This window comes from Gopherus evgoodei, chromosome 1 (genome assembly GCF_007399415.2).
Source record: "Gopherus evgoodei ecotype Sinaloan lineage chromosome 1, rGopEvg1_v1.p, whole genome shotgun sequence".
Classification (NCBI taxonomy): domain Eukaryota; kingdom Metazoa; phylum Chordata; order Testudines; family Testudinidae; genus Gopherus; species Gopherus evgoodei.
In genome coordinates, this window is record NC_044322.1 from 260,455,786 (window position 1) to 260,474,332 (window position 18,547).

Genomic DNA, 18,547 nt, shown 5'->3' on the forward strand with positions numbered 1-18,547 from the left:
ATTATAATTTTGGGTTGGAGTCTAAAACTTCATTTTAAAAAAAAATGTTCCTTGTAAATGTGATACCTGCTAGTTTATTTTACATTAACACAAGCTGGAGTTACACTACAGAACAGTAAGAATAGATGGATGATATTTCTAGAAGTGAAGTTAATCTAAATACTGATTCCCCTCTGTAGTTTCTTTAGTTGGAATAAATTACTTAGCTGTGGATGAAACAGAAATGATACTAAGGGTACGTCTACACTACCCTCCAGATCGGCAGGTAGTGATCGATTTATTGGGGATTGATTTATCACGACCAGTGTAGACGTGATAAATCGATCCCTGATCGCTCTACCGTTGACTCTTGTACTCCACCGCGGTGAGAGGCAGAAGCAGAGTCGATCGAGGGAGCGGCGGCAGTCGACTCTGTGCTGTGAGGACACGAGGAAAGTCGACCTAATATATGTCAACTTCAGGTATGTTATTCTTGTGGTTGAAGTTGCATATCTTAGGTCGATCTCCTCCACCTCCCCCCCCCACCACTGTAGACCAGGCCTAAGGAAGCTAGGTTTGCTACTTGGTAACACAGCTAATCTGGATTTGGCTACAAATATTTGAATCTCATCAATGTCTGTGGGACAAGTCAGAGCTATAGATTAATTTTTCTATTTGACAGGGATATTCTTTGTCCAGCAATTCACTCTCTCAAAAAACCCAAAACAAACCATGTGTCTCTATCCCCCTAATATCCAAACCTGAAGTATCAGATCCATAGGTTAACAAACTTGCATCTGTCTGTTCTCTGTATATGCTCTCCTTCTGGGGTGTGTATATGTACAGGTTTTTCCCCTCTGCACTTATGTAATTTCTTAATAAAACTGGTAATGCTCAGTACAATTGCATCAGTTTTAATCTTTTGCAATTTAAGTACTGTGGAAAGTGAAAATATGGACAATTACCTGCCCTGTGCAATGGCCTTGAGGAAATTTTAAAAATTGATATCTATGTAGCAAAATACAGGTTGTTGTTTTGCTTCTTTTTAATATATGAAGACCTGAAAATAATCTGAGAAGTATCAGCAACATCAAATCTTGTCTGTCTCATTTTTGCTGGAGGACTCCTCAGAAGTCTATAAAGTTGTGGCAAATAAGACAGCTTTGAATAGAAGGAGAGGGATGTCAGAATTATTAAAAACGAGGAGTCCTTGTGGCACCTTGGAGACTAACAAATTTATTTGGGCAGATTTGATAGAGTAACACAGCTATCACTCAGAGAATTATTGAAAAAACAAAATAGAACCCCCCAACTGCTTTTTCCTCATGTGTTTGAGTTAAAAACAAAACACAAGACAGTGTTAAAATTGCAGTTAATAGTTTAACAAATACAAAGAATACATTCAGTTGAGATTCCTCTCTCATGAGGGCATCCTACAAATTTTCTCATCCTATAAGTTCTCTCTTGATTTTTACTGGACAAGACCCGATACTCTTAATGTAAAGACAAGCAGAACAAGTTTGTATGGTGGGAAGCAACTTTCAGGCCTTCTTGTAAAAAAATAACAAAACAAGCTTTTCTTACAGTTTTCCTTTAATCTTAATCCATTATACATCTTTACAGACTTGTATAGTAGATCCTTTCGAACGTCTTCTCCAGCAGAAATATGCTAATTATTCAGTTATTCCACTTATCAGATTTATGAAAGTATATTATGCTAGTGTATATTCGGTTTGATTTCACAAGCTGCTTAAAATGAGCCTTTAATTTTTTTAAAACATCTTTTTGATTTATATGGTTAGCCAATATTTGGGGTCTTGGTGGTTGTTTCCATTAGGAGAAGAAATTGATTTCTTTGATGCAATCCTGTTTTCATTATTAAGAAAGAAAGTACCCAAAGTCCTGAATGCTACAGGAATCAAACAGGAGACTGTTTGTTTCCCTGCTCAGTATTCCAAGCCTTTTTTTCCCAGCAAGCGTTTGACCCAAAAAAGCTTTCTCTTCGCTTTCTCTCAGGGTTAGTCTATACCAGTGGCTTTCAACCTTTCCAGACTACTGAATGCCTTCCAGGAGTATGATATGTATTCCATACCCCAAGTTTCACCTCCCTTAAAAACTACTTGTTTACAAATCAGACATAAAAATACAGAAGTGTCACAGCACACCATTACTGAAAAATTGCTTACTTTCTCATTTTTAACATATTATAAAATAAATCAATTCAAATATAATTATTGTACTTACATTTTTCAGTATATAGAGCAGTATAAACAAGTCACTGACTATGAAATTTTAGTTTGTACTGACTTCACCAGTTTTTTTTATGTAGCCTATTGTAAAATTAGGCAAATAACTAGATGAGTTGATGTACCCCTTGAAAGACCTCTGTGTACCACAGGGTACACATAACCCTGGATGAGAACCACTTTAGTAGACTGTCCAACTGACTATCTATATCAGCAAAAGGACTCTTTTTTGCCAGTATAAGATGGCTTTGGTTTTTTTTTTTTTGCTGGCATAACTGTTAGTTGTGTGATTCTCTCTCTTTCTCCCTCCCCCCCCCCCACACAATTCCTAACACTGTAGCTATGCCAGCAAAACTTTGTGGGGTAGACCTGGCATCAGGTCTAGCTGTCCTTGGCTTTCTGTGGCATTTCTGACTGCATTGGTGTTCTCTGTCTTCTCTCCACCAAACCAATACTCAGCCCTCTATTTGCATTCAGCCCCCAGAGAAACTCCTACACTTGAATGGGTAAGCTTTTATCAGGGCATGGCTACACTTGCAGATGTAGAGCACTTTGAGTTAAACCAGCCTTCGTAGCGCGCAGTAGAGAAAGTGCTGTTGTCTGTCCACACTGGCAGCTGGCAGCACTCTAGCTTGGCCATATTAGCAGCTCTTGTAATGACCACAGAGAGCAGGGCATTGTGGTAACAATCCCAGCATGCAAGTGGCTGCAACATGCTTTTTCAGATGGGTGGGGGAAGGGTGGAATGTGACAGGGAGTGTGTTGTATGTATGTTAAGGGAGAGACTGGGTTTCTGGGGCACTGAGAGCATGTCAGCATGCTGTCTTGCAAGTTTAGACAGCAGCAGACACCCCCCTTCCCCTTGCCCCTCTCACAGACAGCATTCCACAGTAATGGTTGCTTTATCTCGGAGCAGATAAGCGTGCCAGCTTCTAAAGGGCATATCCAAAACAATGACAAGGGTGGCCACTTGACTTAAGGGGATTATGGGATGTTTCCGGAGGCTGATCAGAGCACAGTAATGCAACATCTCGTTCACACTGACGCTGGGGCGCTGTAGTGGGAGTGCATCAAACATTATTTTACTCGCCGAGGTGGAGTACCAGAAGCGCTGTAGCTGTGGAGTGAGAGCACTCTACATGCCTTGCCAGTGTGGACAGATAGTGAGTTAGTGCGACTGGGGCTCATTTTAATGCGCTGTAACTCACAGTTGTAGCCAAGCCCTCAGAGTTGCATGTGGGCTTGGTTTTGGGTTTTTTAGCTATCTCATTCTAAAAGAAGCTTAACTGCTTCTTACACCTAGCTTGAGTGAAGGACAGCTATTATGTCCACCAGCTTCATGATGATTCACTCAACGCCCAGCACAACAGTGTAAGTTCATGGCGCTTACACTCAAAATGAAACTGAGAAGCAGGATAAAGCAAACAAAAATCTATATGGTACACTTTTGGCTAGTAAATACCAGCTAACCCCTGTTATCTGCACAGCATATATACACACAGATTTGTACTGTCCAACCTAAACCTCTCTTGTTGCAGTTTAAGCCCATTACTTCTTGCTCTATCCTTAGAGGCTATGGTGAACAAGTTTTCTCCCTCCTCCTTATGGCACCCTTTTAGATACCTAAAAACTGTTATGTCCCCTCTCAGTCTTCTCTTTTCCAAACTAAACAAACCCAATTCTTTCAGCCTGCCTTCATAGGTCATGTTCTGTAGACCTTTAATCATTCTTGTTGCTCTTCTCTGGACCCTCTCCTATTGGTCCACATCTTTCTTTTGAAATGCAGTGCCCAGAACTGGAAACAATACTCCAGTTGAGGCCTAACCAGTGCAGGCTAGAGTTGAAGAATGACTTCTCGTGTCTTGCTCACAACACACGTGTTAATGCATCCCAGAATCATGTTCTGCTTTTTTTGCAACAGCATCACACTGTTGACTCATATTTAGTTTGTGGTCCACTATAACCCCTAGATCCCTTTCTGCTGTACTCCTTTCTAGACAGTCTCTTCCCATTCTGTATGTGTGAAACTGAGGGTACGTCTACACTACAGGGTAATTTCGAATTAACTTAAACCGGTTTTATAAAACAGATATAATAAAATCGATTGCACGTGTCCACACTAGGCACATAAATTCGGCGGTGTGCATCCATGGTCCGAGGCTAGCATCGATTTCCGGAGCGTTGCACTGTGGATAGCTATTCTGTAGCTATCCCACAGTTCCCGCAATCTCCCCTGCCCCTTGGAATTCTGGGTTGAGATCCCAGTGCCTGATGGGGCAAAAATCATTGTCGCGGGTGGTTCTGGGTACAGCCTCACCCCTCCCTTCGTGAAAGCAGCAGACAACCATTTCGCGCCTTTTTTCCTGGGTGAACTGAAAGCAAACGCCATAGCACGGCAAGCATGGACCCTGCTCAGATCAATAGCGCAATCGTGGATGTTGTAAACACCTCGCGCGTTCTCGTGCAGTCTATGGTGAACCATGAACTGCAAAGGCAGGCGAGGAGGAGGCAGCTATGGCAGTGCGGCGACGAGAGTGATGAGGACATGGACACTGATTTCTCCCTAACCGCGGGCCCCCGCGCTTTGGAGCTCCTGCTGGTAATGAGGGAGGTTCTACCCATTGAACGCCGATTTTGGGCCCGGGAAACAAGCACAGACTGGTGGGACCACATAGTTTTGCAGGTGTGGGACGATCCTCAATGGCTGCGAAACTTTCGCATGCGTAAGAGCACTTTCTTTGAACTTTGTGACTTGCTTTCCCCTGCCCTGAAACGCCGTAATACCAAGATGAGAGCAGCCCTCACAGTAGAGAAGTGAGTGGCAATAGCCCTCTGGAAGCTTGCAACGCCAGACAGCTACCGGTCAGTCGGGAATCAATTTGGAGTGGGAAAATCTACTGTGGGGGCTGCTGTGTTGCAAGTAGCCAAAGCAATCATTAAGCTTCTGCTACGAAAGGTTGTGACTCTGGGAAACGTGCAGGTCATAGTGGATGGCTTTGCTGCAATGGGATTCCCTAATGGGGGTGGAGGGGGGCGATAGATGGAACCCATATCCCTATCTTGGCACCGGAGCACCAGGTCACCCAGTACATAAACCACAAGGGGTACTTTTCAATGGTGCTGCAAGCACTGGTGGATCACAAGGGACGTTTCACCAACATCCACGTGGGATGGCCAGGAAGGGTTCATGACGCTCGCGTCTTCAGAAGCACTGTTCTGTTTAAACAGCTGCAGCAAGGGACTTACTTCCCGGATCAGAAAATAACAGTTGGGGATGTTGAAATGCCTGTCGTTATCCTGGGTGACCCAGCCTACCCCTTGATGCCATGGCTCGTGAAGCCATACACAGGCAGCCTGGACAGTGGTCAGGAGCTGTTCAACTACAGGCTGAGCAAGTGCAGGATAGTGGTAGAATGTGCATTTGGCCGTTTAAAAGCCCGCTGGCGAACTTTACTCACTCGCTCAGACCTCAGCCAAACCAATGTCCCCTTTGTTATTGCTGCTTGCTGTGTGCTCCACAATCTCTGTGAAAGTAAGAGGGAGACCTTTAGGGCTGGGTGGGAGGCTGAGGCAAATCGCCTGGCCGCTGATTACGTGCAGCCAGACACCAGGGCGATTAGAAGAGCTCACCAGGAAGCGGTGTGCATCAGAGAAGCCTTGAAAACGAGTTTCATCACGGGCCATGGTACAGTGTGACTGCTGTGTTTGTTTCCCCTTCATGAACCTCCCCCCCTTTATTGACTCCTCCTGTAAGCAACCCACCCTCCCCCTTCGATTACAGCTTGCTTATGGAAATAAAGTCACTATCGTTTAAAAAGCATGTATTCTTTATTAAAAGTCATTCCCTGTAAGCAACCCACCCTCCCCATTCGTTTAAAAAGCATGTAATTATAAAAAGAGGAAGAGAAATAACAAGGTATCCCGGGAGTGGTTTGAGAGGAGGATAGGAGGGAAGGAAAAGGCCATTAAGCACTTTTCAATGTAATGACAGCCTTTTGGTTGGACTGTCCACGGGAGTGGAGTGGGCTGGTGCACAAAACCTTCCCCCATGCCTTCTTACACGTCTGGGTGAGGAAGACATGGAACATGGTGAGTGGTGAGGGTGGTTAAACATGGGCTGCAGTGGCACTCTATGACCCCGCTGCTCCTCCTGAAGATCCACCAGACGTCAGAGGATGTCAGTTTGATCACGCAGCAGCCCCAGCGTTGCATCACGCCACCGCTTATCTTCCTGCCTACACCTCTCATCTTGAGCGTCCTTCCTATCCTCACGTTCGTCCCTCCTATCCTCATGTTCACTGGCATCTTTCCTGTACTTTGCTACCAAGTCCTTCCACTCCCTCAGATGAGCTCTCTCATGGCGGGTTACTTCCATGATTTCTGAGAGCATTTCATCTCGTGTCCTCTTCTTCCTCCGCCTTATCTGAGCTAGCCTTCAGGATGGAGTAGAGAGATTTGAAAAATATCAGCTGCATGAGTGGGGGAAAATAGTGATAGAAGGATTATAAAAGATACATTTCATAGAACAATGGTTATACTCTTTCACAATGAACAACACTATTCACCTTACATAGCACATGTGATTTCACTACAAGGTCGCATTTGGATTCTTTTAGTATTGAGTGCCTGCGGCTCTGGTGTAACAGATCAACACAGACGCAGGTCCGAGCATCACAATTCAGCTTGCATGCTGTCATGGTAAGGCATATATGGCAGAAAGCTTCTCCCTGTGCTGCTGCTTTCCTCTTAACAAGGAGCAGCAGATGCCAAACCCTCCCATCCCCAATCCAATTCTCTAGAATTGCTTTACCCCTCCCCCCATCGCATGGCTGGTATAATGGAAGATCATTGCTAATTACCCCCCTTTCTCCCCCCCCCCCTCCCCCCCGCATGACTGGTAGCTGGGAAGATTCCTGCTGGCCAAATGCTAAAAAGCTCAGCGCTATCCTTTCTCCCCTCCCCCCATCTCTGTCCCCTTACTTAAATTCCTTAATTTCAACCAGGTTACCATGAACGATATCACTCTGCTGAGGATAACAGAGCAAGATAAAGAACGGATGTTTCTTGAATGCCAGCAATCACCGGGACCATACGCAGCTAGGCTTCGTCATGCAATGATACCCGATTACTTGCTGCATGCATGGCGTGATAAAGTGTCCTACCATGATGGACGGAACAAGGCTGCCTTGCCCAGAAACCTTCTGCAAAGGCTTTTGGAGTACCTCCAGGAGCCCTTCATGGAGACGTCCCTGGAGGATTTCCGCTCCGTCCCCAGACATGTTAACAAACTTTTCCAGTAACTTTAATGCCTGCTAATGCATGCCAAGCCCTCATGGCAAATCAATCATTAAAAAACGCTTGTTTTTAAACTATGTTTTATATTTACAAAGGAACACTCACCAGAGGTCGCTTCCATGGCTTCACTGTCTGGGCTAGTGGCTTGGGAGGGTAATTCCGTCTGGGTCACAAAAAGCTCTTGGCTGTTGGGGAGAATGGAGTGCTGTATGCTCTCTGCAAGCTCTTCCTCCTTGTCATCTTCCCCCTCCGCTGAATCCTCATCCATGGTTGAGATTATAACCCCCACCTCAGTATCCATGGACAAGGGGGGGTAGTGGTGGCGCATCCCCCTAAAATTGCATGAAGCTCAGCGTAGAAGCGGCATGTTTTTGGCCCTGATCCGGATCTTCCATTTGCTGCTTTGGTTTTCTGGTAGGCTTGTCTGAACGCTTTCACTTTCACTCTGCACTGCACTGAGTACCTGGTGTGGCCTCTCTCCCTCATGGTATTGGAAATTTTTTCAAAAGTTTTTTCATTTCGTCTTTTGGAACGCAGTTCTGTTAGCACTGAATCCTCTCCCCATATAGCGATAAGATCCAGTACCTCTCATGCGGTCCATGCTGGTGCTCTTTTTCTGTTCTCAGGAGACTGCATTGTTACTTGTGCTGATGAGCTCTGCGTGGTCACCTGTGTTGATTAGAGCTCCATGCTGGCAAAACAGGAAATGCAATTCAAAAGTTCGCGGGGCTTTTCCTGTATACCTGGCCAGTGCATTAGAGTTCAGTTACCTGTCCAGAGCGGCCAGTGATGCACTATGGGATACCGCCCGGAGGCTAATAACTTCGATTTGCAGCCACACTAACCCTAAATCGATATGTTAATATCGATTTTAGTGTTACTCTTGTTGGGGAGGAGTACAGAAATCGATTTAAAGAGCCCTTTAAATCGATTTAAAGTGCATTGTAGTGTGGACGGGTACAGCGTTAAATCAATTTAACGCTGTTAAAATTGGTTTAACAGCGTAGTGTGGACCAGGCCTGATTGTTCCTTCCTAAGTGGAGCACTTTGCATTTGTCTTTATTAAACTTCATCCTGTTTATCTCAGACCATTTCTCCAATTTGTCCAGATCATGTTGAATTATGACCCTATCCTCCAAAGCAGTTGCAATCCCTCCCGGTTTGGTATCATCTGCAAACTTAATAAGCGTACTTTCTACGCTAATATCCAAGTCGTTGATGAAAGTATTGAGCAGAGCCAGTCCCAAAACAGACCCCTGCGAAACCCTACTTGTTATCCCTTTCTAGCAGGAATGGGAGCCATTAATAACTACTCTCCGAGTATGGTTATCCAGTCAGTTATGCACCCACTTTACAGTAGCCCCATCTAAGTTTTGTATATGCCTAGTTTATTGATAAGAATATCATGCAAGACCATATCAAATTCCTTACTAAAGTCTAGGAATACCACATCCACTGCTTCTCCCTAATCCACAGGACATGTTATCCTATCAAAGAAAGCTATCAGATTGTTTTGGCATGATTTGTTCTTTACAAATCCATGCTGGCTTTCCTTATCACCTTCCAAGTGTTTGCAGGTGATTTCCTTAATTACTTGCTGCATTCTCTTCCCTGGCACAGAGGTTGAACTAACTGGTCTGTAGTTTCCTGGGTTGTTTTTATTTCCCTTTTTATAGATGGGCAATATATTTGCCCTTTTCCAGTCTTCTGGAATCTCCGTGTCTCATGATTTTCCAAACATAATAGCTAGAGGCTCAGATACCTCCTCTGTTAGCTCCTGGAGTATTCTAGGATGCATTTTGTCATGGTGACTTGCAGGCATCTGACTTTTCTAACATTTTTAACTTGTTCTTTTTTTATTTTCTCTTCTAAACCTACCCCCTTCCCATTAGCATTCACTATATTAGGTATTCCTTCAGACTTCTCAGTGAAGACCGAAACAAAAGTCATTAAGCATCTCTTCCATTTCTAAGTTTCCTGTTATGGGCTCTCTCTCCTCACTGGGCCTATCCTGTCCTTGCCATGCTGTATTAGGAAGAGAACATCACCAGACAGACATTTTTAAATTGTTTTATGTAACTAAAACAACAGTGTTATTGATTCTGGATTTTTTCTTCAACAGGAAACATATAATATTTTAATAAAACAAGCATATGAATTTTTGAATTTAGTTAAACATTCAAGTTTTTTAAAATCAGGTTTGTTTTTGTTAAAATTGTTTTTAACTAAAATGGTTAAATGAAATATTTAAAAAAAACAAAAACAAATTAAATTGGCTGTGTCAGCCAGGGCAACATGAGAAACGTAACATATTGGTTTCTGCCAGTAAATCAGTTGTCTTCACCTTCATTTTCCTGTTTGTTCATAATCTGGAAAAGAAAAACAAGCTTTCCTGCTTTTTCAGGTCCCAAATTCAGTTTGGAATGAATTAGTCCAAAGAAAGAAAATATTCTTTCTACACTGGCAGAAGAAGCTACTGCTGTTAAAAGTGAGATTCTCACTTCAACAGTCTCTGAATCCAAGTCCTTAAGTGACTTCTTCCAGTTCACTAGTGTGACTTTCTTTAAAACATCATCAGGAAACATAGATTTCTTGAAAGGTTCACTGTTAGCTCTGATGTTTATTATAGTTGGCATTATGGAGGGATGATTGCTGGATATCCATGTCATAGCCAATTCCTCTTCTTCAGCAGTCAAGGTTTGACCCTGGTACTGAGTATTGAGAATATTTGCAAGAAAATGAGCTGGAGATAATGCTTTTCCCATTCTTCTTTTAATGCTTGTAATTTAACTCTCGTTACATATTTCTCTCGCTAAGATCTCATTCAGTTCCTTCCAAATTTCAAAAGCGTTGGCAATAAAACAGCCATTTCCCTGCATTTTGTTCAAGGCTACAGCAATAGGCTTTGGGGTACTCAGCATGTGTTCGATTTCTCTTAAGCCCAATGTTGAGAACTTTGACTGTGGTGGTGCCATCTATTTTTTCATCATTTTGTTCACAAACTTTATCAGATTAGGCCAGTTCTTTATATAGTGCTCAAAACAGGCCACTATTTGAGTTCCTTCACACGTCTTGTGGGACAGTTAGCTTGGTTCCTCCCACTTTTTTCAGAGCAGCTGCTGCAAAGTGGTTGTTACGGTAGTATTTTGCAATTTCAACAACATTAGCCTTTATTTCTGGAACAGTGAAGTCTTTGGCTAGAAAGTGCATCAAATAAGCGCTGCAAGCGTATGTTATTAGCTTGGGACTCTCTTCTTAAATAATTTCTTCTCATCTTGGATACATTTGCAGCATTGTCTGTGAACAAGCTGCGTACTAGACATTTGAATTTTTTTTCACGGTTTGTTATAGCTTTTACTGCTACTTCTTGTAAGTGTTCTGCTGTGTGTGCATTTCCTGATGTATCAATTGTTTCTGTAAGGAAGGCATTCCCTTCTGTTGTCACACAAGCACATACAATAGGATCATTGTGGACATTGCACCATCCATCAAGACTCAGGTTAACAATTTTACCTTCTAGACCTTTTGCACACTGCTCAATTTCTCTTTCATACACTTTATCCAGCAATTTACCTGCAACATCTTCTGTGTTGGGTGGACTGTATCCTGGTCTTAATGACTGAACCATGTTAATGAAGTATGGGTTCTTAATCATAGGGAAAGGAGAGTTTGTTGCATAAACAAACTGGGCAATTTTTCATCAATTACCTCTTTTTGTAATCTGCTGGGTCTTATCACAGACTTATCTATGGTTGTTTCTGGATGATGGATTTTTTTTATTTTTTTTGTTTTGTTACAGGTGATATACTGTGGTTGTGTGACATACATAATGTGACTGAAACACTATCATTGGCAGATAACTCTGAAACTATAGAAGATGATGGTGATCTTGTAGGTGGATAGTCTTCTGAATCCTTTATGTTGGAGGATGGATTCTCCTAATCACAATAAGTCCATGCAGTGTGACAGACCCAGGCCAGTGGGGTACAGGAGTCTGGTAGAGGGCAATATACTGGTCAGTGGCTGAATAGTTTTCTGTTCCCTGAGTGACCAGAGCAGGGGCTGCACTAGAGTAATCAGGAACCTGCTAGAACCAATTAAGGCAGACAAACCGATTAGATCACCTGCAGCCAATCAAGGCAGGCTAATCAGGGCACCTGGGTTTAAAAAGGAGCTCCCTCCAGTCAGGCGAGGAAGGAGCTAGAGGAGAGGAAGTGCATGTGAGGAGCTGGGAGCAAGAGGCACAAGGAGCTGAGAGTGAGAGGGTGTGCTGCTGGAGGACTAAGGAGTAAAAGCATTATCAGACACCAGGAGGAAGGTCCTGTGATGAGGATAAAGAGGTGTTTGGAGGAGGCCATGGGGAAGTAGCCTAGGGAGTTGTAGCCGTCATGCAGCTGTTACAGGAGGCACTATAGATAGCTGCAATCCACAGGGCCCTGGGCTGGAACCTGGAGTAGACGGCAGGCCCAGATTTCCCCCAAACCTCCCAACTTCTGATCAGACACAAGAGGAGAGCAGTACTGACGTGGTAGCAAAGTACAGGAAAGATGCCAGTGAACGTGAGGATAGGAGGGACGAACGTGAGGATAGGAGGGACACTCAAGATGAGAGGTGTAGGCAGGAAGATAAGTGGTGGCGGGATGCAACGTTGGGGCTGCTGCGTGATCAAACTGACATACTCTGACGTCTGGTGGATCTTCAGGAGGAGCAGCGGGGTCATAGAGTGCCACTGCAGCCCATGTTTAACCACCCTCACCACTCACCATGTTCCATGTCTTCCTCACCCAGACGTGTAAGAAGGCATGGGGGAAGGTTTTGTGCACCAGCCCACTCCACTCCCGTGGACAGTCCAACCAAAAGAGCAGACTGTGGGGAAGATCACTGAGGTGAGCAACTCTGCCAATAAGGGCAGTACCCACCAAGGTAGAGGAGGAACTTTGTCACAGCAGTTATTTATTATTTACCATACTGCTTATTTAGTATTACTCATTGCATTCACTGACACTCAGCACTACTTTAAAGGTGAAATTGTAAAAGGCAGATCTACCTATTTCAGCTATGTATTTTTTATCACAACTGCATCTAAAATAATAGTACCATAGAAGAGTAACAACTATATTTTTTGCTCAAACATGAGAATTCAAGACTAGTCCAGAAGGAAGACAGGCAGTTCCTAAGAAAGAAGTATGAAATAAAAATGTTTACCAACCTGAAGATCCTGCATGTTCAGACATGTTCCTTTTATCATCTTCAACGCAGCTTCCTCCTGAGAGCGAACACTTCTCATGATTTTGTTTCATTCAGGCAACCAGGCCTTGCATTTTGTGTGCATGCCTGTCTTACCCACAGGTAGAGGAACTTCATTAAAATATTCCCAAACTGAGTCTCTTTTATGGCCTGCTGCCATTATAGGTTTTCCCTTCTAGTGAGAGAATGGTATGGTAGATCTCAAATCAATGAAGGCTACACTCAGGAAGATCTCAAGACTTCTGGAATATGCTGCTCAGACAGTTTCACTTCTGTTTTTACTGCCTGTCTCTCCCTTCTCACACTTGTGTCCAGACTTTTTCTCCTTGTCCGTATCTATTCCATCTCCAACAATCTTGTATTCATTGAACTTTTTGAAACTTTGCATGTTTAGAGAGAGGTAAGGGATTGACTCTGTGTACACAAATTTTCAACAGAACAATAGGATTGAGGTCTGTTATTTCTCACCTCTCTATATTTATTTTAAAACATTTTTGCTGTTAACAAGCATGTTATCTCTGGAGACACAAATCCACAGTTTGAGAACAGCAAAACTAAGCATCTCTGATGGTATCTTCTAGACTGAGCACTGAGTCTTATTGGATAGATAGAAAGATTAACCTAAATAATCTATACAGAAGCCCCTGGAACCCTGTAAGAATGGGTCCTTAGTCCACGAACTATTGGAATTCATTTATAAAACTTTTTTTAAACATTACATGTATTTATTGTGAGATAATGTAGAATTAGAATTTACAATCCTTATTCCATGATGAGATATCTTTGAGCTATAATTTCTTATCTAAAACTATCTTTAGATAGGTTTTTTTTCCCCTCAAATCTGGTTTAAAAAAACAAAACATTGATTTTTATCCACCTTGTCTTGTCTACACTTGAAATGCTACAGTAGCACAGCTGTTTTAGGAGTTCTCCCTTTGAAATAGGTAATCCACCTCCCTGAGAGGCAGTAGCTAGATCAATGGAATAATTCTTCCTTTGATTTAGTATGGTTTATGCTGAAGACTCCACGACCCTGAGTAATGTAATTAAGTCAACTTAATGTTCTAGTGTAGACTATGCCTAAAACAGCGTCAGTTGTGATCAGCCTGGGTGTTGGAAGGGGTTGAGGAAAGAAGATGCCACTCTTCTGTTGCCCACTTACCTGATGGTGATGAGAGGGATCAAAGCCCTCAGACAAAGAGGGATGAGGAAACAGAGTAGAGTGGAAAGAAGTGTGAACTTTATGAGAAAGGGAGAAAATGTCATGAAGAAAAAATGTGGGATGCGGATTAAGGATTGAAAAGAAGTTTTCCTTTTTTGTAAGCTGTTTTTGTAACATTAAGGTGTCTAATGTAAACACACAAGTCAGGAAATGGATTAAAATTTAGCAATGGGTGTAAATTTTGCTGTGAGAATCCTGAGTACTACCTCACTGTTATACGAACATTTGCAACATATTAATTGCAAAATCTACCTTAACACATTTTTTAAGGTTTCCAAATGCTGTGCTGTGGCTTGAACATGTTACAGTACTTGAATTGAAACTACTGTACTCCTGGAGGTCTTCTAGTGGCAATCTTGTGTCTGGACTGTTTCATAGTGGGCACCCAGTGATCTTCTACCTAGGCCCTAAATCAAATGAGATCTTTATATAGGATGGCATACCAGCATGTGGTTACATCACGTTGAAGTCTGGTACCTAAAGTTATTCACAGGATCGCTTTCAATCTGACCACCATTATGAATGCAAAAATCTTTGAGTTCTCTCTGCAGTCTTTATTAGATCGATTTGTCAGATATGACAGTATCCTGAAATATCCTGGATAAACCTTTGTGAAATAATATCTTTGAGGTTCATTGAAAAACGCAAATGTTTATGTACTATTGTGGGATTGTATGGAACTTCTTTAACAGGAGACGGGATTAATGCAATCTCTGGGTGATATTAAGAACTTTTGGGAACAACACGTGAAATGTATTTCCTAGGAACTATCGGGGAGTGAAGTGAATGCAGATGACCCACTTTGGAGCCATCCTTTTGAAGTTACATCCTAGGGAGAGAAACTGACTGTCTATTAATTATCTGCTTCTGTAAACTCCGGTTCAAAAACCACCAAACTCTATAAAAGTTGAGAATTAACTTTTCTTGAGGGTTCTAGTTCTTGTTGGGATTCCCGCTAACATTGCTCTTTCACTTGGCTTCCTAAGAACTCAGTTCAACTCCAGATTTTGACATTTAGGTATCTTTATTTTGCTTAGAGCAAAAGCTATGCTGAGTTGATCAGACTCAAATGCAAGGATACATCACAAAACTAAGTTGCACAGAGAAACCTCTTCCTTTATATATATTCGCCCATTACATTGCGTCACACATTTTGGAGTTTTGCTTGGTTACTTTGCAGAAACCAATTCGCGTATAACATGCTCTGTCCACACATTGTCCTGTCCATGCATGACTTACTTTTTACCTCATCCTATGTCCTAGGCTTATCTTGTCCATTATGTTGTCCATTGTAAATGGTTCCCAGGATGTTTCCCCTTTTGTTAGCTAGTTCAGATGGTTTGTCTCTTAGCTTAGTGACCCATTTACCTATCTTGGCACAGACACTGTTTCCAGTCTGCTAATCTATTTACCTCTCTAATCCTCTCTCCCAAGAAATGAGTCTCCCTCATGTCCAATTACTCATGTCAAGCCAGACCTGGAGTTTTGAGCTGAAGCTGTTATGAGCTTGTCACCACAAAAGAGACCTCTTTACAGGGTGTTAGGAATCACCTTTCTAGAGTCCATGTTGGAGACAGTTGAGGGGATCTCTGGTAAGCTTATTAGCAGAGGTGTAGTTTTTCACTTTTTTAAAGTTTTCTCTGTAGTGATTTTGCTTTAAAAATAAAATAGGGTTACACAGGAAATACTATGTGGTAATTTATAACTTTCGGCAATTACTGTGTTGTTAGTCTCTGAAGAGAGAGCCTATTTAAGTAGGTTGTCTTTTGGTGGGAATGACACTGAAGGTAGGGAACTGGTCGGAGTTGAAATACCTGTGTGTCTCCTTTCTGACCAGGGCATCCACCAAAGATGGCAACTAGTAGGGAGCCAGGAGCCTGACAGTGGATGCCCTTGCTGAACCACTAAGGAGAAATACAAGTGCAGTTGCCCTGAGCTTTGATACAGGTTACCTGCAGAGTGGATTGGGAAAATCAAGATAGAAAGTGCTCACAGGGCCCCGATCCCAATACTTGTGATAGCTGTGTCTAAACCAGTAATCAATCAGTTTCATAATTTTAGTGTCTACCAGAGGATCTTGACTGTAGCAACAGGAAAGAATATCGCCTATCAGAAAACGTACCGTTTCATCTGCTATAGAGACAGCAAGGTCTCACTGCTCAGAAGTCTTCCTGAATTTTGTGTGTGTGTGTGTGCGTGTGGCATCCTGCATGGGATTGGCTCTAGCTTCCTAAAAGACAGTGTCTTTCTACTTCTCCATAATCACAGCTTCCACTGCAACACCAAAGATGTTAATTAGTGGTGGGAGACTAAAATTTCACAGAATCTAGAATTATAGAACTCAATACCAAAAGAAATAAAAATTATTACTAACCTTGCCATCTTCAGAGCTAAATGTAAGACCCACCTCTATGCCAGTTTTTTGGTAAGAGTTCTTTTACAGCAACACTCTCCCACTGAAATGTATTTAGTAATAACCATAAACTCCCGGCCCCTCCCCGGCAAGCAGAGAAAAAAAGGGGAGCTATTGTTTTCCATACTCTGGAGAAGCACTGGGGCACTGTATCCTTGACCACCAATATAAGACCCGGGAATACTCCTCTACCTCGCTATAATGCGACCCGATGTAACACGAAGTCGGATATAATGCGGTAAAGCAGCGCTCCAGGGGGAGGCAGGGCTGCACACTCTGGTGGATCAAAGCAGTTCGATATAACGTAGTTTCATCTATAACGTGGTAAGATTTTTTTGGCTCCCGGGGACAGCATTATATTGGGGTAGAGGTATATATAAAATTTAGATATGCAAAATATTATTTCAGTGGCATTTATGTAGAGTTCCTAACAGAAGCTATAAGCCTAGGCAGTATTAAAACTACAGTGGATGTCTGTCTTAGCAATCCAAATATTAACAACTCAGTTCATAGCAAGATTTTGCTGGGAGCCATTGACTTTTAATGTTAATGGGGTTCGAGTATTGGCAACAGCCATACCGCGTATTGAGAATATCTTTTGGAAGAAAAGCCCTGGCCTTAGGGAGGTTTGCAGACTGCATCCAGGGAAGGAAACGCTTGGACATTCCTTCCCTGGCTGCAGCCCTGAAAACCTGCCCACAGTTGGGGACCTGTTACCCTGTAAGGGAAGACTCTGGGGGCCACAGGGCTACATGTTACCTCTCTCTGTGCCCTTCCATGGTACCAGAGGCCTGGGCTTGACACATCCCAGTGCTTACTTCCTTCGCTGCAGCCCCGCAAGCCTGCCTTTCACTTATTGGCAACATTCAGATTATAGCCCCTTTTTGCAGGGAACTGGAGTTTTCAAAGTTAGAAATTTCTTTTTAGAACAACAAATTATATCAAACAATTTAACTAAAGTCTCTTTGAAGCCTATTTTGTCTTGTGAAATTGGATTAATTGCATATCTGATAAATATAAGAATCGGAGCACTTGTAGATTTCAGGACATGAAAAGATGGTTCTTCAATAGTCATTTTTATACAGTCATCGCAAATGGTGTAATTTTTAGTAGTCCTTAGGTCGAGGTTTAGTTGACAACAGTGAGGTGAGAGGAATTGTACACGTTAATGCTGTTCTGGCATTGTGGCACTTCTCATGCCACTGACATTGTCTTTTAAAGAAAATAAATTGGAGAAGAAATACTCTTGCTTGCAGCCATACATTTTGCATTCATAATGTTATGATAAGTTTCAGTGCAATACAACAGTTGCAAAATCTGTAGGTTGGTTAAGTGAAATATTTAAAGGTTGGCATATGTGGTAAAAACAATAAGCCACTTTGCAGAGCAGCTGAAGTATTTTTAATTCTGCTTTGCACTGCTTTCAATTCCAAGAAAGTCAATGCACTGCAGCATCAAAACTGGTCTGTAACACTTTTTCAGAGAGGAAGATTGCAGTCAGGTAGTCTGTTTTATCTTTAATATATTAATCCATTTTATATGATGTTTAAATACACCATTCAGATTTTAATAAACTAATTTGCTTGATTTATAGTTTGGCAGTTAGAGGCAGATTTCCTCTAGAGACATGTGCTTGTTGGTTTAACCTATTTGAACTCCACTAGAAGCAGCAGACTGCTAGAACTAGATAGAAGCAGTTTTTCTGGAGGAAACCAGTTTGAAGAAGTTGTTTATTTTGCCAGCACAGGATTGACTTACTGAGGAAAAGGGTATCTTTTTTTTTTTAATGGATTTAGGCTTATTGCGAGTAATATTATCTTCCAATGTTGTCTTTTAATAACATTTTGTGTAACGTTTTCAACAAAAATGTGACCTTTATGAGGACTACTACCAGTTTTCCCCCACCCCATATATATGTTTAAAAATATTTGTGTAATATTAATGGGAGTTATGTGCACATATTGAGGAGAGGAAGTTGGTTGGTACAAGTGAAACTTCCTTATTTTTGAATTAGAAACAGTTATGGGTTGGCAATGTTTTTTAAGACTTAACAGAAAAAAACCCAGGTATTTTAAAACTACCATGTCCGTCTTTAAATCCTGGTTTCTGTACTTATAACTCTTCTTCAGTATTTATAATACTAAC

General features: G+C 42.1%; 1 protein-coding gene and 1 long non-coding RNA gene across 3 annotated transcripts in view; both read left to right on the forward strand.

Moving 5' to 3' along the window:
* TRIM24 (tripartite motif containing 24) overlaps nt 1–18,547 on the forward strand; it is a 157,138-nt gene that overhangs the window by 43,434 nt on the left and 95,157 nt on the right. The window lies entirely within an intron of this gene.
* LOC115641130 lies at nt 804–16,779 on the forward strand. Its single transcript, XR_003998014.1, has 3 exons — nt 804–813; nt 1,184–1,185; nt 16,658–16,779. It is a non-coding gene; the product is annotated as an uncharacterized LOC115641130 (long non-coding RNA).